The 27,037-nt window shown below is 39.8% G+C and overlaps 1 protein-coding gene across 3 annotated transcripts in view; it reads left to right on the forward strand.

Moving 5' to 3' along the window:
* GPR156 (G protein-coupled receptor 156) overlaps window positions 1–27,037 on the forward strand; it is a 118,067-nt gene that overhangs the window by 15,878 nt on the left and 75,152 nt on the right. The window contains exon 1 of one of the 3 annotated variants that reach the window (XM_058731270.1): window positions 2,499–2,632. The exons of the other annotated variants lie outside the window; for them this stretch is intronic. The gene's annotated coding sequence lies outside the window, so the exon portion shown is untranslated. Of the gene's footprint in view, window positions 1–2,498; window positions 2,633–27,037 lie in introns of those variants that run through there. 3 annotated transcript variants of the gene reach the window in all.

Genomic DNA, 27,037 nt, shown 5'->3' on the forward strand with positions numbered 1-27,037 from the left:
TTGGGGAGGGATCCTTCCCTCCCTCTCCTTTCTCTTTTCCACCCTTCAGAGATCTAACCCTGGTACTTCTCAGACAACTGAATATTTCTGGCCAGGATGGCTCGGCTCCCCAGTGTGGCCTGAAGGTCTGACTACCTGAGGTCAGACTACCTGGCAAAGGACTCATCTCTCCTCTCCTCTCCTTCCCTCTCCCCTCCCCTCCCCTCCCCTCCCCTCCCCTCCCCTCCCACCTCACTCCCCTGAGGTCTCCATTCCCAGTATGTCACGCAGTTGGCAGTGAAAGCTTGTCTAGGGAAAATATGCATATATTGTGCACTCAGTTGGGATCCTTTCCTGACACTGGTTGACTCTCAGCCATCTTGGTTCTTTTGCACCCTTGCCCCGCTGCCCTGCCTCTACTTTTTTCCTTTGTTCTTGCAGATCCAGCCACTATCTTGAACTACAAGTAAAATATGTTCCTACGTGTCTGAATGAATCCAACAATTCCATATATGAATGATAATTCAACAAGGATTCCAGCCCATACCATCAGAGGGTCCCCTCTCCCTAAATCCCATGGACCTGGCCACCAGGGAATTTCATTCACATTGCCTATAAGCATGTTAATATAATACCATGCTCTGGTCTCGAACTGCACAAAACCCTTGATGGACCCACAAGTTTAGGTGGGGACAGCACATCCTCCCTTGTCCAGCATGAAGCAGCTACTAAAGATGAGACCTTTGCCCAAATGCCAAATATTTGTCATTGTCAGTCTGTCAGGGAGGAATGTGGAGGAATGTTGCTTTTAGGCAAAACAGGCTTGAGCAGTGGAAACCTGAGTAAGGTAAAAGAGTACACAGTGACTACTGAACTGAATGCAAACAGGCTCATTAGGTGACCCACCTTGAAATATTCATAAGCCCTAGCTGACCAATGGGCTGCTTACAACCAGGCACAAGTACCAAAAAAGGAAAATTCTATATATTCCCATACTTTCTCAGTTTCCCCCCTTCACTCTGGTCCCCTGCCACTGCCTGGTGGCAGACAGTCTTTCCTTTGCTGTTCTGCCACTACTCACTTGCAGTGTATTCAATAAACTTATATCTTCTTTAAAAAAAGTGGGGGGTTGGCACCTGGGTGGCTCAGTCGGTTGGGCGTCCACTTCGGCTCAGGTCATGATCTCATGGTCTGTGAGTTCGAGCCCCGCATCGGGCTCTGTGCTGACAGCTCAGAGCCTGGAGACTGCTTCAGATTCTGTCTCCCCCTTTCTCTGCCCTTCCCCCGCTGATGCTCTGTCTCTCTCTCTGTCAAAAATAAATAAAACATCAAAAAAAAAAATAACTTCCTTAATCTGATAAAGGGAATCTATGGAAAATCTGCATCTAACATATTTAATGATAAAAGACCAAATACTTTCTCCCTAAGATCGAGAACAAGACAATGATGACTACTTCACTAATTCTATTCAACATGGTCTTGGAAGCCCTAGCCACTATAATGAGGTAGAAAAATAATAATAAATGAAAAGCATCCAGTTTAGAAAGGAGGAAGTAAGACCATCTTTATTTGCATGTGACCTGATCATCTATTTAGAAAATTCAATGGAATCTGCAAAAGAGCTATTCTAGTAGCTATTAAAAGAGTTTAACATGGTTACAAAATACAATATCAATATATAAACATCAATTGTGGATATATATAGATATTTGTATCTATGTATATCTCTATAGTGTTAAACAATAAAAATTGAAAGTAAAACATATTAGTGGGGCGCCTGGGTGGCTCAGTCAGTTGAGCGTCCGACTTCAGCTCAGGTCATGATCTCACAGTTCATGAGTTCGAGCCCCGCGTCAGGCTCTGTGCTGACAGGTCGGTGCCTGGAGCCTGCTTTGGATTCTGTGTCTCCCTCTCTCTCTTCCCCTAACCCACTTGCATCCTGTATCTGTCTCTCTCAAAAATAAATAGATATTTTAAAATTTTTTTAAAATTATATTAGCATCAAAAATATGAAATACTTAGGGTTAAATCTGATAAAAATTATTCAAGAGCTATACACCGAAAACTACAAAACCTTTCTTAGAGCAAGAAGACCTAAATAAATGGAAAGATATACCTTGTTCATGGATGGTATGAAGTGAATGTTTGTGTCCCCCTCAAATTCATATGTTAAAAATCTAGTCCTTAATGTGATGGTATTTGGAGGCAGAGCCTTTGGGAACTAATTAGGTCATGAGGATGGAGCCCTTGTAAATGGGATTAACAAGGGCATTTGGGTGGCTTAGTCAGTTAAGCATCTGACTTCAGCTCAGGTCATGATCTTACAGTTTGTGAGTTCGAGCCCCACGTTGGGCTCAGTGCTGACATCTCAGAGCCTGGAGCCTGCTTTGGATTCTGTGTCTCCCTCTTTCTCTGCCCCTTCCCTGCTCACACTCTGTCTGTCTCTCTCTCTCAAAAATAAATAAACATTAACAATAATAATAAAAATAAATGGGATTAGTGCCCTTTTAAGAAGAGGCCAGAGAACTAAGTTAACTCTCTTTCCATCATGTATGGATGCAGCAATAAGTCAGCTATCTGCAAACTGGAAGAGGGCTCTCACCAGAATTCAACCATTTTGGACCATGATCTTGGACTTCCAGCCTCCAGAACTGTGAGAAATAAATTTCTGTTGTTTATAAGCCACCTAGTCTATGATATTTTGTTGTGCCAGTTAAGCCAAGACAATGGGATAGAGACTTAATATTGCTAAGATTTTGTTTTTTCCCCGAATTCATCTATAGATACAATGCAGTCCTAATCAAAATCCCAGATATTCTTGTAGAAATTGATAACTTCATTCTAAAATTCATGTCAAAATGTGCAGTATTTAGAATAGCCAAAACACCTTTCTTTTTTTTTCTTTTTTTTAACATTATTTTTTATTTTTTAAAGTTTACATCCAAATTAGCATATAGTGAAGCAATGATTTCAGGAGTAGATTCCTTAATGCCCCTTACCCATTTAGCCTGTCCCCCCTCCCACAACCCCTCTAGCAAACCTCAGTTTGTTCTCCATATTTAAAAGTCTCTTATGTTTTGTCCCCCTCCCTGTTTTTATTTGTTTTTGTTTCCCTTCCCTTATGTCCATCTCTTTTGTCTCTTAAAGCCCTCATATGAGTGAAGTCATATGATTTTTGTCTTTCTCTGACTGACCAATTTCACTTAGCATAATACCCTCCAGTTCCATCCACGTAGTTGCAAATGGCCAGATTTCATTCTTTTTGATTGCCAAGTAATACTCCATTGTGTGTGTGTGTGTGTGTGTGTGTGTGTGTGTGTGTGTGTGTATCGATATATCTATCTATCTATCTATCTATCTATATATATAGATAGATAGATATATGGATATACACACACACACACACACACATATGTGTGTGTGTGTATATATGTGTGTGTGTGTGTGTGTATATATATGTGTGTATATATATATATACACACACACACACACACACACATACGTATGTATATACACCACATCTTCTTTATCCCTTCATCCATCGATGGACATTTGGGCTCTTTCCATACTTTGGCTATTGTTGATAGTGCTGCTATAAACATGGGGGTGCATGTGTCCCTTCAAAACAGCACACCTGTATCCTGTGGATAAATGCCTAGTAGTGCAATTGCTGGGTCGTAAGGTAGTTCTATTTTTAGATTTTTGAGGAACCTCCATACTGTTTTCCAGAGTGGCTGCATCAGCTTGCATTGCCACCAACAATGCAAAAGAGATCCTCTCTCTCCGCATCCTTGCCAACATCTGTTGTTGCCTGAGTTGTTAATGTTAGCCATTCTGACAGGTATAAGGTGGTATCTCATTGTGGTTTTGATTTGTATTTCCCTGATGATGAGTGATGTTGAGCATTTTTTCATGTGTCAGTTGGCCATCTGGATGTCTTCTTTGGAGAAGTGTCTATTCATGTCTTTTGCCCATTTCTTCACTGGATTACTTGTTTTTTGGGTGTTGAGTTTAATAAGTTCTTCATAGATTTTGGATACTAACCCTTTGTCTGATATATCATTTGCAAATATCTTCTCCCATTCTGTCGGTTGCCTTTTAGTTTTGCTGATTGTTTCCTTCGCTGTGCAGAAGCTTTTTATTTTGATGAGGTCCCAGTAGTTCATTTTTGCTTTTGTTTCCCTTGCCTCTGGAGACGTGTTGAGTAAGACGTTGCTGTGGGCAAGATCAAAGAGGTTTTTGCCTGCTTTCTCCTCGAGGATTTTGATGGCTTCCTGTCTTACATTAAGGTCTTTCATCCATTTTGAGTTTATTTTTGTGTATGGTGTAAGAAAGTGGTCCAGGTTCATTCTTCTGCATGTCGCTGTCCAGTTTTCCCAGCACCACTTGCTGAAGAGACTGTCTTTATTCCATTGGATATTCTTTCGTGCTTTGTCAAAGATTAGTTGGCCATACGTTTGTGGGTCCATTCTGGGTTCTCTGTTATATTCCATGGATCTGAGTGTCTGTTCTTGTGCCAGTACCATACTGTCTTGATGATTATAGCTTTGTAGTATAACTTGAAGTCTGGAATTGTAATGCCTCCTGCTTTGGTTTTCTTTTTCAAGATTGCTTTGGCTATTCGGGGTCTTTTCTGGTTCCATACAAATTTTAGGATTATTTGTTCTAGCTCTGTGAAGAATGCTGGTGTTACTTTGATAGGGATTGCATTGAATATGTAGATTGCTTTGGGTAGTATTGACATTTTAACAATATTTGTTCTTCCTATCCAGGAGCATGGAATCTTTTTCCATTTCTTTGAGTCTTCTTCAGTTTCTTTCATAACCTTTCTATAGTTTTCAGTGTATAGATTTTTCACCTCTTTGGTTAGATTTATTCCTAGGTATTTTGTGGTTTTTGGTGCAACTGTAAATGGGATCGGTTCCTTGATTTCTCTTTCTGTCACTTCATTGTTGGTGTATAGGAAAGCATTCGATATCTGTGCATTGATTTTATATCCTGCAACTTTTCTGAATTCATGTGTAAGTTATGGCAGTGTTTTGGTGGAATCTTTTGGACTTTCCATACGGAGTATCATGTCATCTGCGAAGAGTGAGAATTTGACCTCCTCCTGGCCGATTTGGATGCCTTTTATTTCTTTGTGTTGTCTGATTGCAGAGGCTAAGACTTCCAATACTGTGTTGAATAACAGTGGCGAGAGTGGACATCCCTGTCTTGTTCCTGACCTTAGGGGGAAAGCTCTCAGTTTTTCCCTACTGAGGATGATATTAGCGTTGGGTCATTCATATATGGCTTTTATGATCTTGAGGTATGATCCTTCTATCCCTACTTTCTTGAGGGTTTTTATCAATAAAGGATGCTGTATTTTGTCAAATGCTTTCTCTGCATCTATTGTAAGGATCATATGGTCAACAAAAGAAAGCTGGAGTAGCCATACTTATATCAGACAGTCTAGACTTTAAAATAAAGACTGTATCAAGAGATGCAGAAAGGCATTATATCATAATCAAGGGGTCTATAGGCCAAGAAGACCTAACAATTGTAAACATGTATGCACCAAATGTGAAAGCACCCAAATATATAAATCAATTAATCACAAACATAAAGAAACTCATTGATAGTAATACCATAATAGTAGGAGACTTCAACACCCCACTCACAACAATGGACAGATCATCTAATCAAAAAATCAACAAGGAAACAATGGCTTTGAATGACACACTGGACCAAATGAACTTAACAGATATATTCAGAACATTTTGTCCTAAAGCAGCAGAATATACATTTTTCTCCAGTGCACATGGAGGGTTCTCCAGAATAGACCATATACTGGGACACAAATCAGCCCTAAGTAAGTACATAAAGATCGAGATCATACTGTGCATATTTTCAGACCACAACATTATGTAACTTGAAATCAACCACAAGAAAAAATTTGGAAAGGTAACAAATACTTGGAGACGGAAGAACATCCTACTAAAGAATGAATGGGCTAACCAAGAGTTAAAGAGGAAATTAAAAAGTATATGGAAGTCAGTGAAAATGATAGCACCACAACCCAAAACCTCTGGGACACAGCAAAGGCAGTCATAAGAGGAAAGTATATAGCAATCCAGGCCTTCCTAAAGAAGGAAGAAAGATCTCAGATACACAACCTAACCTTACACCTTAAGGAGCTGGAAAAAGAACAGCAAATAAAACCCCAAACCAGCAGAAGACAGGAAATAATAAAGATAAGAGCAGAAATTAATGCTATCGAAACCAAACAAACAGTAGAACAGATCAATGAAACCAGAAGCTGGTTCTTTGAAAGAATTAACAAAATTCATAAACCACTAGCCAGTCTGATCAAGAAGAAAAAGGAAAGGACCCAAATAAGTAAAATCAAGAATGAAAGAGGAGAGATCACAACCAACACAACAGAAATAAAAAAAGAGAATATTACGAGCAATTATATGCCAATAAAATGGGCAATCTGGAAGAAATGGACAAGTTCCTAGAAACATATGCCCTACCAAAACTGAAACAGGAAGAAATAAAAAATCTGAACAGACCCATAACCAGTAAGGAAATCGAATTAGTAATCAAAAACCTGTCAAAATACAAGAGTCCAGGGCCAGATGGCTTTCCAGGGGAATTCTAGCAAACATTTAAGGAAGAGTTAACACCTATTCTCTTGAAACTGTTCCAAAAAATAGAAATGGAAGTAAAACTTCCAAATTCTTTCTATGAAGCCAGCATTACCTTGATTCCAAAACCAGACAGAGACCCCACTAAAAAGGAGAACTATAGACCAATTTCCTGATGAACATGGATGGAAAAGTCCTCAACAAAGGTATTGCTAACCAGATCCAACAATACATTAAAAAAATTATTCACCACGACGAAGTGGGATTTATACCTGGGATACAGGGCTGGTTGAATATCTGCAAAAACAATTAACGTGATTCATCACATCAATACAAGAAAAAACAACTATCTTTTAAGGAACAAAGTTGAGACTATTACTACCTGTTCATTATTTTGAATACAAGAATGGTTTTACAGTTGTGTGTGTGTGTGTGTGTGTGTGTGTGTGTATATATATATGTCCAAATTTATTAAATTGACACTTTTAAATATCAGCAGTTTATTACATGGAATTTGTACCTCAATAGAGTTGTTTTTGAAAAGCTAATGTATAGGAAAATGAGAGAGCAAAAGAGTAAAAAAAAAAGTACAATAAAAGGAACATAGAACAAGTTGGAAAAATAAAACAAATAGTAACATAACAGATATTTAACTCATTTATGTCAGTAATTATCTTAAGAATAAAAATACAATTCTAATAAATGGCAAAGCTTATTGTATTAAAGAATAAACATATTAGAATTTTTATTAAAATATTTTAATTAGTGACAAAGTTTGTCTTAGCTCTTATTATCTTAGTGTACCTTGCTTTATTTTTGGGTAGCCACAATGAAATATTTTATTTATGAGAACAATGGAAAGAAAAAATATTAAAAACTTTTTTCTCAACACCAAAAAAACAATTCAATTAAAAAATGGGCAGAGGACCTGATTAAACATTTTTCTGAAGAAGACATATAGATAGCCAACAGACACATGAAAAGATGATCAACATCAGGGAAATACAAATCAAAACTACAACGAAATATCACCTCACAGCAGTCAAAATGGCTAATATCAAAAGGACAAAAAATAAGTATCGGTGAGGACATGGAGAGAAAGGAACCCTTGTGCACTGTTGGTGGGAATATAAATAAATTGGTGCAGCCACTCTGGAAACAGTATGGAGGTTCCTAAAGAAATTAAAAATAGAAGTGCCATATGATCCAGTAATTCCACTACTGGGTACTTAGCTAAAAAAAATGAAAACACTCATTCTAAGAGATAAGTGCACCCCCATGTTAGTGCAGCATTATTTACAATAGCCAAGATGTGGAAGCAGCCTAAATGTCCATTGATAGATAAATGTATTAAAAAGATGTAATACACACACACACACACACATACACACACAAATGGAATATTACACAGCCATGAAAAGAATGAAATCTTGCCATTTGCAACAATATGGTTGGAGCTAGAGGTTATTATCCTAAGTGAAATAAATCAGACAGAGAAAGACAAATACCATATGATTTCACTTATATGTGGAATCTAAGAAACAAAACAAATGAATAAAAAAGCAGAAAAAGACCCACAAAGAGAACAAGCTGGTGTTTGCCAGAGGGGAAGTGGGTAGGAAGATGGGCAAAATGGGCGAAGGGGAGTGGGAAGTACAGGTTTCCAGCTATGGAAATCATGGGGATGAAAGGTACTGCATAGAGAATATGTAGTCAATGGTACTGTAATAAAGTTGTATGGTAGCTATACTTGTGAGCATAGAGCATAGAGTTGTTGTATACCTGAAACTAATGTAACATTGTGTGTTAACTATATTTCAGTAAAAACAAACAAACAAACAACTTTCTTTTATCCCTGGCTTCAACTAAGTTGTAGTTTGAAATGAGCCTCTTCACTTGGGATGATTGAGGTTGTGGTTTGGCATGTAAAATACTCTATATTTGCACGTTTCTCAGGAGAGGGTCTATAGCTTTAATCAGTATCTCATGTCCAAAAAAATACTTAAGAATCTTGGTTTAAAGAATGAAAGAACTGAGTGCTGTTCTAAGGGTCTAATTTCTCAACAGTACTTCTCTGAAATTAATTTCTAGTGAACAAGTCAAATGACTCAAAATGTGTACATGAGCCTTATCACAGCAGCTTGGAGTAATAAATTCCAGATTATTCCAAGGGTTTGTGTGGTTTAAACTTTGATGAAAGCTCTGTTTCCTTTAGTTGGACTGGGATTCTCATGGTATGATACCCAGATCAACAGCTACAGCATCACTTGGGAATTTACTAGAAATGCAAATTCTCAGGCCCTACTGATTCAGAAACTCTGGAAGTGGGGGCAAGCAATCAGTGTTTTTGAAGGAGCTCTCTAAATGATTCTGATGTACAAGTTTGATAACCACTGAGTCAAAATATACCTAGAAAAGCCCATTCTCTACCCCCTGCTTCTAGGCCACATTTAGGACAGTTTGTTAATTAAGGAAGTGGCTACAGAAGGAACAGTCTAATTTGATGGCTTATATTTTCCATCTCTTTATCCTCACAGGCCGAATTGCTCTCACACAAGTATACTGGGTTGCACAGCAACACGGAGCAACAGTTTAGAGAAAATCAGTGTCCAGCTGAAACTGGAGTTTAGAGACACAGCATGAAAGTTCACTCATAAAAATTCTGACCAGGAGGCTTTTCAGGGATGAGCCCCAGTAATTCCAAAGGCCTTGGAGCTCCACTTTTTTTATTTTTACATTTTTTATTTATTTTTGAGAGACAGAGAGAGACAGCAGAGAGAGAGGGAGACACAGAATCCAAAGCAGGCTCCAGGCTCCGAGCTGTCAGCACAGAGCCCAATGTGGGGTTCGAACTCATGAGCTGTGAGATCATGACCCAAGGCAGATGCTCAACCGACTGACCTACCCAGGCACCCTCCACTTCTTTTGAGGAGGAGAACATTCAGTCTCCCCAACCGACTGAACCTCAGGAACAATGTTTTATTTACCTTTTTCCAGCTGTGTGGCACCCTCACAAACATCCTTTAAAGGAGTACTCAGTGTCACCAAGGCTCTATTTGTAAGGTAGGTTAATGAGTTCACTAAGCCTATGTTCTGAGTACCCAAAAGGAGAAGTCTTAGCTGTAGCAGCATAGAATTGAGCTGTTTAAAACTAGCCTCTGGGGGAGGCTGTGTGGCTCAGTCAGTTGAGCATCCAGCTTCAGCTCAGGTCATGATCTCACTATTTGTGGGTTCGAGCCCCATGTAGGGCTCTGTGCTGACAGCTCAGAGCCTGGAGCCTGCTTTAGATTTGGTATCTCCCTCTCTCTTTCTGCACCTCCCCAGTTTGTGAGCTCACTTGTGCACACTCTCTCTCATAAATAAATAAATAAATAAATAAAACTTTAAAAATAAAACTAGCCTCTGAAGTGTCAAATGATCATTTTCTCAAGTCCTCCTGTAGCCTTCTGAAGCTTGCTTTGTTGTGACACCTTACTGTTTGTTGATGAGTAATAGCATAGAACACTTCACAGCAGTTCTCATTAAAGGAGGGCAGCCAAGTGGAATTCATTCTTGGCTCTTAATAGTTTTCAAATGAGAATTTTATTGCATATTAATGAGCACCATTTGACATTTGTGACTGGTTTTTATGGAAATCATGCACTTATAATTTGCATAATAGTACCTAAGTGCTTTTAGGTAACAATGCAACTCTGAGAAGTTGGTGAGGGTTTTAGTATGTTGTTTTTAGTGTTGCCTTTTTTTAGGGGGAGTGGTGGTGGTTCTTTCATCCCCAGCTCCAGTCCCTGGCAGTAGTGTGGAATATTAACAGGTCTGCAGGATCCATCTATAAGGGGTCTCTAGGATCTGTCTATAAGGCAGTTGGGACTCACTGCCCAGTTTGTGTGTGGTTGTGCCAGCTTATAACTGAGAGCACAGAGAGAGTCAGCAAAACACATCAGGGCAGGGTTCTAAAAGCAGGAGATGCTCCCACTGTAGTCAGAGGGGGATGTTCTAGCCCTCCGCGAATCAAACCTCCTGCTTCTCCTGACTTATAGAAGTCTCTAGATGATCCTGAGGGTTGTTCCTAGACATCTAGGACTCCTGTGCTCCATGATGTCTTGAAAATGTCTCTGGGTCTACCTCAACAAATATGTATTGATTGCCTAGTATGTACCAGGCACCATGCTAGGTGCTAGAGCAAGACCATGTTGGCGTGTTCCCTGCAGCATCCTTAGCTCTTAGCACAGTGACTATTGCATAATAGTTGATCAATATTTATTGAATTAATGAACATGGTCTTTGCCATTGAGGATATATATCCATTGAGGATATATAATTCATTATTCTTACAAAATCTAATTGTAAGTATAGTATAAAGATCATTATAGTATAAAGATTATAATGTTAGAAGATATTAATGATTCAGAACTTGGAATTCTGTTAGAGTATTTAGAGAAACAAGATGGATAACCTCAGTTATGCACCCTCAAGTCTTCTGTACAAATGACCCTTCTGTATAAATCAATATTTATTGATGATCTAGTGTATATCAGTTATGTTTCCATACATCCCATACATCCCATTTGATTTAATCATTAGCAAAACCTATGAGGTGTAGATAGTATTATCCTCATTTCATAGAGGAGGTGGCTAAGAATTGGAGAAGTGACTAACCTAAGTCACCATATATGGAAAATGATGTATCTGAGACTTAAATTCAGCCTCAGTATTATCCATTCCAGTGCCACTTATTACTGACAATGGCCCGAGGATATATAAAGCAAAGCCAAACTCCAAGTACTGGCATTGAGGGTTGAATTGGCCCAGGGGCCCTGGGATGTGCCCTGTATTCAGTTGACCTACTGTTTATAGTAAACTTACTACTTACAACACTATTTCCTATATCCTATAGTGGACCGAATCTAGTAGCTAGTCTGATTCACTGTAATTCTGTCAAGTAGCCAGAAACGTTTAAACACTATATAGCAAAGGGAGAAATCAGGTTTAGTAGAAGAAAATTACAAGTAGTATGAAACTAAAAGCTCAGGATAGCCCGCTATAATGGTGAGCAAAAATGTTCTCCAGATTTTTGAAAGATCATTAAGCGTGGGCTAGGAAGCACAGGAAGAGAGAGGCTTTGGGATACAGGGATTATTAGGAAAGAATGGTGGTATAGTTCGAGAATTCATACAAATCCCAAGGATCCCAAAGCTCTGCTTTCTCTGAGATCCACACCAGACTAAGGGAGTGAATCAAGTCCACTCCCCTTCCTCACTCCCCGCCCACACCCCATCCCTGCCAAGGGACACCCAGTGATTTCATTCTGCTTTTAAAATCCCCTAAGAAGGATGTGTTTGCAGCAGCCATTTCTCCCCCCCCCCCCTTTCCTCCAGTAAATCAAGATTCCCTACATGGGCCCTGCCCCAGGGTCTTTGGGATAATCACTCAGAAACCATGAAACTTAATTGGAGGCACCTCAAAGTCTTCAAAAGGAAACTTAACCATTTCTTCCTCTTTTATATGGCAAATCAGAGACTCCGAGAAGCAGATTAATTCAAATCTTATTTACATTGTTGGAGAGAAAATGTACAAGTTCTTCCAAAACTTATTATCTCCCAAGAGAATATTCTTTCTCCTTCCACTGTGTTCCTTTTCTCTCTTGGACCTCCTCCACAATCTGCTAACAGCAGCCCTAGAGCTCTTACCCCTACAACCCTGCCTACTTCCCCAAGTTCAGGCCTTGCTCAGCTGTCCCAAATGTGTGAAAGGCCAACCACAACTTCCTTGTTGTTGTTTTGGCATTTTTTTTTTGTTTTTATTTTGAGAGAAAGAGAGAGAGATTGGAAGAGGAGGAGAGGCAGAGAGAGAGGGAAAGAGAGAATCCCAAGCAGGCTCCGTGCTGACGCCCAATGCAGGGCTTGATCTCATGAACCACCAGATCATGACCTGAGCTGAAATCAAGAGTCAGACGCTTAACCAGCTGAGCCACCCAGGCACCCCTAAAGGCTTTCATTTTTTTATTTTTTATTTTTTTTAATTTTTTTTTCAACGTTTTTTATTTAGTTTTTGGGACAGAGAGAGACAGAGCATGAACGGGGGAGGGGCAGAGAGAGAGGGAGACACAGAATCGGAAACAGGCTCCAGGCTCCGAGCCATCAGCCCAGAGCCCGACGCGGGGCTCGAACTCACGGACCGCGAGATCGTGACCTGGCTGAAGTCGGACGCTTAACCGACTGCGCCACCCAGGCGCCCCTAAAGGCTTTTAAAGTAGTATAGAAAAAGTACTGAACTTGGGAGACCTAGATTCTCTTCCTACACTAGGTGATTCTGAGCCTCTCAACCTCTGAGGGCTGTTTCCTCAACCCATAAAATGAAGAGGTTAGACTTTATGATATTTGTGGTTGCTTCTTGCTCCACCATTTTGTGACTTAACTCTGACCAAACATCTGTTCCTATATATGCAATATTTTCCCACCCTAATCTCATACTTATGCTCTCTTAGAAAGTATCTACAACTCTGAGCCATCTCCTGTGTGTAGATCTATGTGGCAGGTAGTTCTTGAGGGAGGTTGAATCCTCTCTGCCTTTGTTTGCACCTGCCTGCTACCCCCAGGAAGAGCAGTACATGCTCAGGGAATGGAAGTGAATTTTACTATTAGTATAAGTGCCCCATACTCAGGATGTTTGTAAACCTGCTACCAGAACATAACACAGTGCATTCAAAGGCAATTAAAAATGCATTTTACATTCCCTGCTGTTTATAGTTATCTGTGTATCTGCTGCCTATATTCACATAGCTAATGGAGAACTAATACCTCAGGCAACATTGGGGCCAGAAGGATTCTTAGTGACTATCTAGTACAATGCTGTTGGTGGTGGTGGTGGTTTGAATAGATACATTTTTTATGCATTTGCCTGTGGTTCTGTCTTATCTCTTTTAGTGGGTAACCTGAGGCCAAAGTACTTTGTTGGGTTTTTTTTAAGTTTGTTTATTTATTTATTTATTTATTTATTTATTTCTCAATAAATGAAATTTATTGTCAAATTGGTTTCCATACAACACCCTGTGCTCATCCCAAAAGGTGCCCTCCTCAATACCCATCCCCCACCCTCCCCTCCCTCCCACCCCCCATCAACCCTCAGTTTGTTCTCAGTTTTTAAGAGTCTCTTTTGCTTTGGCTCTCTCCCACTCTAACCTCTTTTGTTTTTTCCTTCCCCTCCCCCATGGGTTCCTGTTAAGTTTCTCAGGATCCTCCTAAGAGTGAAAACATATGGTATCTGTCTTTCTCTGAATGGCTTATTTCACTCAGCATAACACTCTCCAGTTCCATCCACGTTGCTACAAAGGGCCATATTTCATTCTTTCTCATTGCCACGTAGTACTGCATTGTGTATATAAACCACAATTTCTTTATCCATTCATCAGTTGATGGACATTTAGGCTCTTTCCATAATTTAGCTATTGTTGAGAGTGCTGCTATAAACATTGGGGTACAAGTGCCCCTATGCATCAGTACTCCTGTATCCCTTGGATAAATTCCTAGCAGTGCTATTGCTGGGTCATAGGGCAGGTCTATTTTTAATTTTTTGAGGAACCTTCACACTGTTTTCCAGAGTAGCTGCACCAATTTGCATTCCTACCAACAGTGCAAGAGGGTTCCCGTTTCTCCACATCCTCTCCAGCATCTATAGTCTCCTGATTTGTTCATTTTGGCCACTCTGACTGGCATGAGGTGATATCTGAGTGTGGTTTTGATTTGTATTTCCCTGATGAGGAGTGACGTTGAGCATCTTTTCATGTGCCTGTTGGCCATCCGGATGTCTTCTTTAGAGAAGTGTCTATTCATGTTTTCTGCCCATTTCTTCACCGGATTATTTGTTTTTCGGGTGGGGAGTTTGGTGAGCTCTTTATAGATTTTGGATACTAGCCCTTTGTCCGATATGTCATTTGCAAATATCTTTTCCCATTCCGTTGGTTGCCTTTTAGTTTAGTTGATTGTTTCCTTTGCTGTGCAGAAGCTTTTTATCTTCATGAGGTCCCAGTAGTTCATTTTTGCTTTTAATTCCCTTGCCTTTGGGGATGTGTCGAGTAAGAGATTGCTACGGCTGAGGTCAGAGAGGTCTTTTCCTGCTTTCTCCTCTAGGGTTTTGATGGTTTCCTGTCTCACATTCAGGTCCTTTATCCATTTTGAGTTTATTTTTGTGAATGGTGTGAGAAAGTGGTCTAGTTTCAACCTTCTGCATGTTGCTGTCCAGTTCTCCCAGCACCATTTGTTAAAGAGACTGTCTTTTTTCCATTGGATATTCTTTCCTGCTTTGTCAGAGATTAGTTGGCCATACTTTTGTAGGTCTAGTTCTGGGGTTTCTATTCTATTCCATTGGTCTATGTGTCTGTTTTTGTGCCAATACCATGCTGTCTTGATGATGACAGCTTTGTAGTAGAGGCTAAGTCTGGGATTGTGATGCCTCCCGTTTTGGTCTTCTTCAAAATTACTTTGGCTATTCGGGGTCTTTTGTGGTTCCATAAAAATTTTAGGATTGGTTATTCTAGCTTCAAGAGGAATGCTGGTGCAATTTTGATTGGGATTGCATTGAATGTGTAGATAGCTTTGGGTAGTATTGACATTTTGACAATACTTATTCTTCCAATCCATGAGCATGGAATGTTTTTCCATTTCTTTATATCTTCTTCAATTTCCTTCATAAGCTTTCTATAGTTTTCAGCATACAGATCTTTTACATCTTTGGTTAGATTTATTCCTAGGTATTTTATGCTTGTTGGTGCAATTGTGAATGGGATCAGTTTCTTTATTTGTCTTTCTGTTGCTTCATTATTAGTGTATAAGAATGCAACTGATTTCTGTACATTGATTTTGTATCCTGTGACTTTGCTAAATTCATGTATCAGTTCTAGCAGACTTTTGGTGGAGTCTATTGGATTTTCCATGTATAATATCATGTCATCTGCAAAAAGCGAAAGCTTAACTTCATCTATGCCAATTTTGATGCCTTTGATTTCCTTTTGTTGTCTGATTGCTGATGCTAGAACTTCCAACACTATGTTAAACAACAGCGGTGAGAGTGGACATCCCTGTCGTGTTCCTGATCTCAGGGAAAAAGCTCTCAGTTTTTCCCCATTGAGGATGATGTTAGCTGTGGGCTTTTCATAAATGGCTTTTATGATGTTTAAGTATGTTCCTTCTATCCCGACTTTCTCGAGGGTTTTTATTAAGAAAGGATGCTGAATTTTGTCAAATGCTTTTTCTGCATCGATTGACAAGATCATATGGTTCTTCTCTTTTCTTTTATTAATGTGATGTATCACGTTGATTGATTTGCGAATGTTGAAACAGCCCTGCATCCCAGGAATGAATCCCACTTGATCATGGTGAATAATTCTTTTTATATGCTGTTGATTTCGATTTGCTAGTATCTTACTGAGAATTTTTGCATCCATATGCATCAGGGATATTGGCCTGTAGTTCTCTTTTTTTACTGGGTCTCTGTCTGGTTTAGGAATCAAAGTAATACTGGCTTCATAGAATGAGTCTGGAAGTTTTCCTTCCCTTTCTATTTTTTGGAATAGCTTGAGAAGGATAGGTATTATCTCTGCTTTAAATGTCTGGTAGAACTCCCCTGGGAAGCCATCTGGTCCTGGACTCTTATTTGTTGGGAGATTTTTGATAACTGATTCCATTTTCTGGCTGGTTATGGGTCTGTTCAAGCTTTCTATTTCCTCCTGATTGAGTTTTGGAAGTGTGTGGGTGTTTAGGAATTTGTCCATTTCTTCCAGGTTGTCCAGTTTGTTGGCATATAATTTTTCGTAGTATTCCCTGATAATTGCTTGTATTTCTGAGGGATTGGTTGTAATAATTCCATTTTCATTCATGATTTTTGTCTATTTGGATCATCTCCCTTTTCTTTTTGAGAAGCCTGGCTAGAGGTTTATCAACTTTGTTTATTTTTTCAAAAAACCAACTCTTGGTTTCATTGATCTGCTCTACAGTTTTTTTTAGATTCTATATTGTTTATTTCTGCTCTGATCTTTATTATTTCTCTTCTTCTGCTGGGTTTAGGCTGTCTTTGCTGTTCTGCTTCTATTTCCTTTAGGTGTGCTGTTAGATTTTGTATTTGGGATTTTTCTTGTTTCTTGAGATAGGCCTGGATTGCAATGTATTTTCCTCTCAGGACTGCCTTTGCTGCATCCCAAAGCGTTTGGATTGTTGTATTTTCATTTTCGTTTGTTTCCATGTATTTTTTAATTTCTTCTCTAATTGCCTGGGTGACCCATTCATTCTTTAGTAGGGTGTTCTTTAACCTCCATGCTTTTGGAAGTTTTCCAGACTTTTTCCTGTGGTTGATTTCAAGCTTCATAGCATTGTGGTCTGAAAGTATGCATGGTATGATCTCAATTCTTGTATACTTATGAAGGGCTGTTTTATGACCCAGTATGTGATCTATCTTGGAGAATGTTCCATGTGCACTCAAGAAGAAAGTATATTCTGTTGCTTTGGGATGCAGAGTTCTCAATATATCTGTCAAGTCCATCAGATCCAATGTATCATTCAGGGCCCTTGTTTCTTTATTGACCATGTGTCTAGATGATCTATCCATTTCTGTAAGTGGAGTGTTAAAGTCCCCTGCAATTACCACATTCTTATCAATAAGGTTGCTTGTGTTTGTGAGTAATTGTTTTATATATTTGGGGGCTCCTGTATTCGGCACATAGACATTTATAATTGTTAGCTCTTCCTGATGGATAGACCCTGTGATTATTATATAATGCCCTTCTTCATCTCTTGTTACAGCCTTTAATTTAAAGTCTAGTTTGTCTAAGTATGGCTACTCCACCTTTCTTTTGACTTCCAGTAGCATGATAAATAGTTCTCCATCCCCTCACTTTCAATCTGAAGGTGTCCTCAGGTCTAAAATGAGTCTCTTGTAGACAGCAAATAGATGGGTCTTGCTTTTTTATCCATTCTGATACCCTATGTCTTTTGGTTGGCGCATTTAGTCCATTTACGTTCAGTGTTATTATAGAAAGATATGGGTTTAGAGTCATTGTGATGTCTGTAGGTTTCATGCTTGTAGCGATGTCTCTAGTACTTTGTCTCACAGGATCCCCCTTAGGATCTCTTGTAGGGCTGGTTTAGTGGTGACAAATTCCTTCAATTTTTGTTTGTTTGGGAAGACCTTTATCTCTCTTTCTATTCTAAATGACAGATTTGCTGGATAGAGGATTCTTGGCTGCATATTTTTTTTCTGTTCATCACATTGAAGATTTCTTGCCATTCCTTTCTCGCCTGCCAAGTTTCAGTAGAGAGATCCGTTACAAGTCTTATCGGTCTCCCTTTATATGTTAGAGCACATTTATCCCTAGCTGCTTTCAGAATTTTCTCTTTATCCTTGTATTTTGCCAGTTTTACTATGATATGTCGTGCAGAAGATCGATTCAAGTTATGTCTGAAGGGAGTTCTCTGTGCCTCTTGGATTTCAATTCCTTTTTCCTTCCTCAGATCAGGGAAATTCTCAGCTATTATTTCTTCAAGTACACCTTCAGCACCTTTCCCTCTCTCTTCTTCCTCTGGAATACCAATTATGCATAGATTATTTCTCTTCTCTTATTTTATCTTTTTCTCAGCTTCCTCTTTTTCCATAATTTTATCTTCTAGTTCCCCTATTCTCTCCTCTGCCTCTTCAATCCGAGCCATGGTTGTCTCCATTTTATTTTGCAGCTCATTGATAGCATTTTTTAGCTACTCCTGGCTGTTCCTTAGTCCCTTGATCTCTGTAGCAATAGATTCTCTGCTGTCCTCTATACTGTTTTCTAGCCCAGCGATTAATTTTATGACTATTATTCTAAATTCACTTTCTGTTGTATTGTTTAAATCCTTTTTGATTAGTTCGTTAGCTGTCGTTATTTCCTGGATGTTTTTTTGAGGGGAATTTTTCCGTTTCCTCATTTTGGATAGTCCCTGGAGTGGTGCGGGACTGTGGGGCACTTCCCCTGTGCTGTCTTGAATAACTTCCGTTGCTGGGCGGGGCCGCAGTCAGACCTGATGTCTGCCCCCAGCCCACTGCTGGGGTCACAGTCAGACTGGTGTGTGCCTTCTCTTTCCCTCTCCTAGGGGCGGGATTCACTGTGGGGTGGCGTGGCCTGTCTGGGCTACTTGCACACTGCTAGGCTTGTGGTGCTGGGGATCTGGCATATTAGCTGCGGTGGATCGGCAAGGTGCACAGGGGCGGGAGGGGCAGGCTCAGCTCCCTTTTCCTTCAGAGATCCGCTTCAGGAGGAACCCTGAGGCACTGGGAAGGAGTCAGAGGCACTGGGAGGGAGGCACTGGGAGGGATGGATCCTCAGAAGCGCAGCGTTGGGTATTTGCACGGTGCAGGCAAGTTCCCTGACAGGAACTGGTTCCCTTTCGGATTTTGGCTGGGGGATGGGCAAGGGAGATGGCGCTGTCCAGCGCCTTTGTTCCCCGCCAAGCTGAGCTCTGTCGTCCGGAGCTCAACAACTCTCCCTCCCATTGTTCTCCAGCCTTCCTGCTCTCCATGCAGAGCTGTTAACTTATAATCTCCCAGATGTTAAGTCCCGCTTGCTGTCAGAACACACTCCGTCCGGCCCCTCCGCTTTTGCAAGCCAGACTCGGGGCTTCTGCTTGGCCGGCTGGCCGCCCCTCCACCCCAGCTCCCTCCCACCAGTCCGTGGAGCGCGCACCGCCTCTCCGCCCTTCCTACCCTCTTCCGTGGGCCTCTCGTCTATGCTTGGCTCCAGAGAATCCGTTATGCTAGTCTTCTAGCGGCTTTGTGGGTTATTTAAGTAGGTATAGTGGAATCTAAGTGATCAGCAGGACGCGGTGAGCCCAGCGTCCTCCTAGGCCACCATCTTGTCCCCAAAGTACTTTGAATAATGTATCTGTTTGCTCACATTGTGTAGAAACATCCCTATTACTCCAACTGCCTCTTCCCCTGCTTTTTATTTTATTTTTATTTTTTTAAATGTTTATTTATGAGAGAGAGAGAGAAAGAGACAGAGAGACCGAGCATGAGTGGGGAAAGGACAGAGAGAGAGGAAGACACAGAACCAGAAACAGGCTCCAGGCTCTGAGCTGTCAGTACAAAGCTCCATATAGGGTTTGAACTCATGAAGCATGAGATCATGACCTGAGCTGAAGGGGACACTTAACCAGCTAAGCCACCCAGGTGCCCCTCTTCCTCTGCTTTTAATATACAACATGTAGTGGGATGAAAAATAAGAGGCAAGGAAACAGGACAAAGGGAAAATAGATAAAGGGTAATAAAATAAGCCAGAGATACCTAACATTGAATAGTTGTTATAAGTGAGCCACACATTTGGGTCCATGCTTCACAGAGGCCAAAAGAGAGAGATACATGCTATGAATGACATAAAAATGTTCCAGAAAAGGGTTAACTTTTCCTAGTATTTGAGAGGAAGATAAATTTACACTATATGTCCTTATGGAAGAGCCACTAAGTCAGTGTTGTAGACTACACCATCAATAATATCTTATTAATACTTACAATGCTAAGTGAATTCATTCATTAAATAAGCATTTACTGAGTACCTACTATGTGCCATATATGTTTCAGTGCATTACTGCTGTTCTTTCTAGTGCTCAAATTATCCTGTTATTGGTCAGGGGGAACCAGCTGACTCCTGTGTCCTTTTGACATGATGCTATAGTCTCTAATACTTTTTTATTTTCTAGTATGACAAGATGTCCCAGACTGATCTTGTGTATTTCCATCTCCATAACTTAAATTGGCTATTTCACTAAAGAAATCTGATTCCTAAAAAAAAAACAAAAAAAAAAAAAAAGAAAAGAAAAAAAAGAAGAAATCTGATTCCTTTTTAGTGAGTGGTTTTAGAGACCACAGTGCGGGCACTCAGAGTATATTATTGTTGGGTTGTAATTACTCCCAAGCCTCCATTAACAGACTAAAAAATATGACTATTTTAAAAAGAGGAGAATCAATTCTAAGTTCATACTGGTATTTCTAACTTAAATTTAAGGTAAAAAGGTATTTACTTAACTTATTTTTTATGTGAATCTCTTTTCTCTCACTTTGAAAATTTTAGTTCCCAATAACATAGCCATAATTAATTATTTCCTTTACCTAATAGATACTTATATGTATATATGTGTATATATGTGTGTGTACCCATCCAAATAAGAGGAATATTACCCATTTGATGCATTTTAATATTTCTTTGTGGGTGTTTTTTGTCCTTCGGAAGAATAATCAAATTACTGTTACTTAAATTCTTTCTGTGGTTATACCATCAACTTGATATAGGTAGATTAATTTATTTCAATTTTTATTTAGTTTTTAGAGATTGATTTTATTTATGATTTCATTTTGTTTTGAAATTAAGTAAAATATTTACATGGTTTCAGAGACCAAACTATAAACAATGAGAGGTCTATTTTACCTCCCTGTCATCTCCCCCTTGGTCTTTTCCTCCCCTTATAGGTAGAGCTTTTGGTCTTTCATTGTTTTTTTGAAAATAATCCAATGACCTATGTGGATTTCATCTCCTTTCTTACATAAAGGCAGCACACTATATATGTTTTGCTGCATCTTGCTTTTTTTTTTTTTTTTTTAACATTCTGTCCAGGAAATCATAGCAGTATATAGATACTTTCTCATCCTTTTTAAAAAATTTAGATATTCCTTATTTTTAAAAACTAAGTATTATTATACAAAAGCAATAGATTGATTTTTCTCAGGAAGTGAGGGTGCTGCTGGGTGGAAGAAGGGGTCTGGAAAGAATATGCCAAGGTGTTAGTACTTAATTCTGGGTGTTTAACATTTTCTTTCTTGTATGTTTCTGAGTTTTAAAAATATCTATGAATTTAAAAACAATTTTAAATACAACTGCACACCAAAGCAGCAAAAAAAAACTCTCAGGAATCACTAAAATATGAACATCTAATGGAATTAGATCAAAGAGGGAAAGTTCATGGGGCACCTGGGTAGCTCAGTAGGTTAAGCACTGGACTTCAGCTCAGGCCATGATCTCACGGTTTGTGGGTTTGAGCCCTGTGTTGGCCTCTGTGTGGACAGCTCAGAGCCTAGAGCCTGCTTCTGTCTCCCTCTCTCTCTGCCCTCCCCCACTTGTGCCCTGTCTCTCTCCGTCTCAAAAATAAAAGTAAACATTAAAAATTAAAAATTAAAAAAAAAAAAACAAAGAGGGAAGGTTCAGGAGAGGATGTACATGAGAAGGTTCTATAGATGGTGGAGCTGGGCCTGAACAGAGAGCTCTAAATACTCTAGAAGGGTTACCTGACATGTGAGAAATTGCTGATGAAAAGGGAAGAACCAAATCCTCCCCAAATTTTGTTTGCTTAACTGACCATTGTCAGATGACACTGAATATTTCCTGTAAGAACAGGAGAGAGATTAATGTAGAGAGCTGTCATAATTTTCAGTATGGAATTAACCTTTCATATTTTATATTTACATGGCCAAACTTGGCAACCTCATTTACAATTGCTTCATTCCCGGGGGGGGGAGGAGTTCATATAGTGGATATACTTATGCACTATCCAAAGCATATTCAGATTTGCTTGCCTTGTCCCTCAAAAATAGCTAGATGATTATCAAATCATTTTGAACACCCAGAAAATTGATCTGAGGACTGAGAGAACAATGTGCACAACTAGAGGGAGAAAAGAGGCCGCATCATGGAAGGTAGGAGGTAATGTGATTTGGGGGAGAAAAGAAATGCAGGTGCTGTGGAGGGGAGGGAACCCTGATCACGGAAAGAGGAGAGAGAGAGTGAGAGTGTGTGTGAGAGAGAGAGAAAGAGAGAGAGAGAGAGAAAGCAGCATGCAGAGGATTGCACAAGGAAAACACTTCCCGAAGACCCTTGACTGGGAAAATGGGAGGAGCTGATTATCAAAAGTTTACAAGCAGCTGAACTGAAAGTCTGAAGTTTTAGAAGTTGGCACCATTACCAGGGTCAAGCCTGGCAGGCATAACTGTGCTCCTGTAGAAAAGGAGGGCTGAGATCTTGGCGTGGACAGCATGGTCTGAGGATCCCCTGGGTTTCACTGGAAGAGAAAGTTTCCCTTCCTGAAGTGCATTTTGGAGAGTCAGCACTGCTTCTAAAGGTACAAAAGAGACTGTGGGTGCCATTGAGCTGCCCTGTTCATTAGCATCCCTGCTGAGGGCAGCTAACCTGGATTCCAGCTTTTTGCTACAGTTTTCCATAAAATCTAAGCCCCTGCATGGTTGTGTGACTGCTTTTTTGGGACAAACTAGTACCAGCCACAGCACAACAAGACCCTGCCCCAGAGGATCAGTGCAGGTCCACATTGGCTGGATCTCTAAAAATCGGAGTTTTGAAACCCAGTTACATGTAGCCTGAGATAAAACATAGGAACACTGCACCACTGATAGCATGGACAAGACACGGTGAAGGCAGGGACCTGATAGAAGCCTGGAACACAAGAGGATAGATTGTTTGCTCTTCTGTGAGGGCTTTCTGGGCAGCAAAGGGCACAGACTCCCCTCTCCGGGGAAGAGACTGGGTCAACACCATTTTTCACTCCTCCCATTAGCACGAAGGACTTCAGCAAAGTGGCACAGCACACAGAGTGGAGGCTTGAGCTGCTTAATCCAAAGCCTACCCCCTTGCATTCTGCAGGTGCCTTTTTGGGCAGGGCGGGGGGCAATAGCACAAGCAGGGCAGGGGCAGAGAGAGGGGAACAGAGAATCCAAAGTGGGCTCTGTGCTGACAGCAGCAAGCTGATGTGGGGCTTGAACTCACAAACTGCAAGATCATGACCTGAGCTGAAGTTGGACGCTCAACTGTGAGCCACCAGGTTGGTGCCTTTTTTTAATAGGGCAAGTGTGATTAGAGCTAGAGCAGCAGTAAGCCCCTCCCGTAGAAGACCAGCACAAACAGCTCTCCCCACGCACCAGGTCTACTGGTCATAGAGTGCTGCGGAGCTTCAGCCCTAGTGATGAAAATAGGACCAGCCACAGGCTTTCCTAACGCATAAAAGGTAGAGACCTAGACAAAATGCCAAGATGGAGGAATTAAACCCAAAAGAAAGAACAAGAAGAGGTCACAGCCAGGGAGCTAATCAAAGCAGATATAAGTAAAATGCCTGAACCAAAATTTAAAACAACTATCATAAGGATACTAGCTGGGCTTGAGAAAATAGAAGAAACCAGAGGGACCCTTACCACAGAGATAAAAGACCTAAAAATTAGTCAGGCCCAAATAAAAAATGCTGTTACTGAGATGCAAAACTGACTGGATGTAATAACCACAGGATGAAAGAAGCAGAGGAATGAATAAATGGTATAGAAGATAAAATTGTGGAAAATAATGAAGCTGAAAGGGGAGGGAAAGAAAAATACCAAATCACAAATATATATTTAGGGAACTCAGTGACTCCATAGAGCATAATAACATTCATATCATAGGAGCCCCAGAAGAGAAGAGAGGGAAAAGGGGCAGAAGGTTTATTTGAGCAGATTATAGCTGAAAACTACCCTAATCTGGGGAAAGAATCAGACATCCAAATCCAGGAGACACAGAGAACTCTCATCAAAATCAACAAGAGCCAGCCAACACTAAGACATATTATGGTAAAATTTGAAAATACAGAAATTAGGGAAAGAATCCTGCAAACTGCAAGGGAAAAGCAGTCCCTAATCTACAAAGGAGTACAAATCAAGTTAAGAGCAGATCTCTCCACAGAAACCTAGCAGGCCAGAAGGGAGTGGCATAATACATTCAACAAGCTGAATGGGGAAAATATGCAGCCAAGAATACTTTGTCCAGTAAGGCAGTCATTCAGAATAGAAGGAGCGATAAAGAGTTTCTCAGACAAACAAAAATTAAAGGAGTTTATGACCACTAAACCAGCTCTGCTGGTTAGAAATATTAAAGGGAACTCTTTGAGTGGAAAAGAAAGACCAAAAGCAACAAAAACTAGAAAGGAACAGAGACCATCTCCAAAACACCAACTCTATAGGTAACACAATGGCACTAAATTCATATCTTTCAATAATCAATATGAATGTAAATGGACTAAATTCTCCAATCAAAAGACATAGTGTATCAGAATGGATCAAAAAAAAAAAAAACCCACAAGACCCATCTACATGTTGCCTACAAGAGATTCATTTTAGACATAAAGATACCTCCAAAGTGAAAGTGAGGGAATGGAGAACCATCTAATGGTTGCCAAAAGAAAGCCAGAGTAGCCATACTTCTGTCAGACAAACTAGATTTTAGAACAAAGACTGTAACAAGAGATGAAGAAGGGCATTATATCAGGGTGCCAGGATGGCTCAGTATGTTAAGCTTCCAACTTAATTTCAGCTCAGGTCATGATCTCATGGGTTTGTGAGTTAAGCACCACACTAGGTTCCACACTGATGGTGTGGAGCCTGCTTAGGATTCTGTCTCCATTTCTCTCTGCTCCTCCCCTGCTCATTCTCTCTCTCTCTCTCTCTCTCTCTCTCTCTCTCTCTCTCTCTCTCTCTCTCAAAAATAAATAAATAAACTTAAAACAAAAGAAGGGCATTATATCATAATTAAGGGGTCTATCCAACAAGATCAAACAATTGTAAATATTTATGCCCCCAACTTAAAACACCCAAATATATAAATCAATTACTAACAAACATAAAGAAACTCACTGATAGTAATACAATACTAGGAGACTTTAACACACCACTTGCAGGAATGGACAGATCATCTAAGCAGAAAATCAATAATGAAACAATAGTTTTGAACAACATACTGGACCAGATGGCCTTAACAAGTATATTCAGGACATTCATCCTAAAGCAGCAGAATGCATATTCTTTTCAAGTGCACCGGAACATTCTACAGAATAGATCCATACTGGGTCACAAATTAGGCCTCAGCAAATACAAAAAGATTGAGATCATACCACGCATATTTTCAGACCACAACACCATGAAACTTGAAGTCAGCTATAAGGAAAAATTTGGAAAGACCACATACACATGGAGGTTAAAGAATATTCTATTAAAGAATGCAGGGACTAACCAGGAAATTAAAGAAGAAATTAAAAAGTACATGTAGGCAAATGAAAATGAAAACACAGTAGCCCAAAACCTTTGGAATGCAGTGATGGCAGTCCTAAGACAGAAGCATATTGCAATACAGGCCTACCTCAAGAAGCAAGAAAGGTCTCAAATATACAACCTAACCTTACACCTAATGGAGCTCCAAAAGGAACAACAAATAAAGCCTAAAGCCAGCAGAAGAAGGGAAATAATAAAGACTAAAATGGAAATAACTGATACAGAAACAAACAAACAAAAAATGGGTGCCTGTGTGGCTCAGTTGGTTGAGCATCCAACTCTTGATCTCAGTTCAGGTTTGATCTCAGCATTGTAAGTTTGAGCCCCACATGGGGCTCCACACTGGGCATGGGACCTACTTAAAAAATAAAATTAATATAATAATAATAATCAACAATAGAAAAAAAACCACAGTAGAACAGATCACTGAAACTAAGTGCTGGTTCTTTGAAAGAATTAATAAAATTGATAACACCCTAGCCAAACCTATCAATAGAAAAGAGAAAGGACCCAAATAAATAAAATCACCAATGAAAAGTGGTAACAATCACAACCAACAACTCAGAAATACAAACAATTATAAGAGAATATTATGAACAATTATCTGCCAACAAACTGGGCAATCTAGAAGAAATGGATAAATTCCTAGAAACATGCCAACTACCAAAACTGAAACAGGAAGAAATAGGAAATTTGAATAGACCCATAACCAGCAAAGAGACTAAAACAGTAATCAAAAATCTCCCAGCAAACAGGGCCAAATGGCTTCCCAGGAGAATTCTACCAGACATTGAAAGAAGAGTTAATACCTATTGTTCTCAAACCATTCCAAAAAATAGAAATGGAAAGAAACTTCCATACTCATTCTACAAGGCCAACAATACCTTGATTCCAAAACCAGCAAAGACTCCACTAAAAAGGAAAATTACAAGCCAATATCCCTGATGAACATGGATGCAAAAATTCTCAACAGGATACTGGCAGATCGAATCCAACAATACATTAAAATAATTATTCACCACAATCAAGTGGGATTTATTTCTGGGTTGCTGGGGTGGTTCAGTATTCTCAATCAAAGTGATACACCACATTAATAAAAGAAAGGATCAGAACCATATGATACTCTTGATGGATACAGAAAAATCATTTGACAAAATATGCATCCATTCTTGATAAAAGCCTTCAACAAAGTAGGGATAGAGGGAACATACCTCCACATCATAAAAGTCATATACAAAAGACCCACAGCTAATATCTTCCTCAATGGGGAAAAACTGGGAGCTTTTCTTCTATGGTCAAAAACAAGACAGGGATGTCCACTCTCACCATTGTTATTTAACATAGTA

The sequence above is a fragment of the Neofelis nebulosa genome, chromosome 5 (assembly GCF_028018385.1).
Source record: "Neofelis nebulosa isolate mNeoNeb1 chromosome 5, mNeoNeb1.pri, whole genome shotgun sequence".
NCBI lineage: Eukaryota > Metazoa > Chordata > Mammalia > Carnivora > Felidae > Neofelis > Neofelis nebulosa.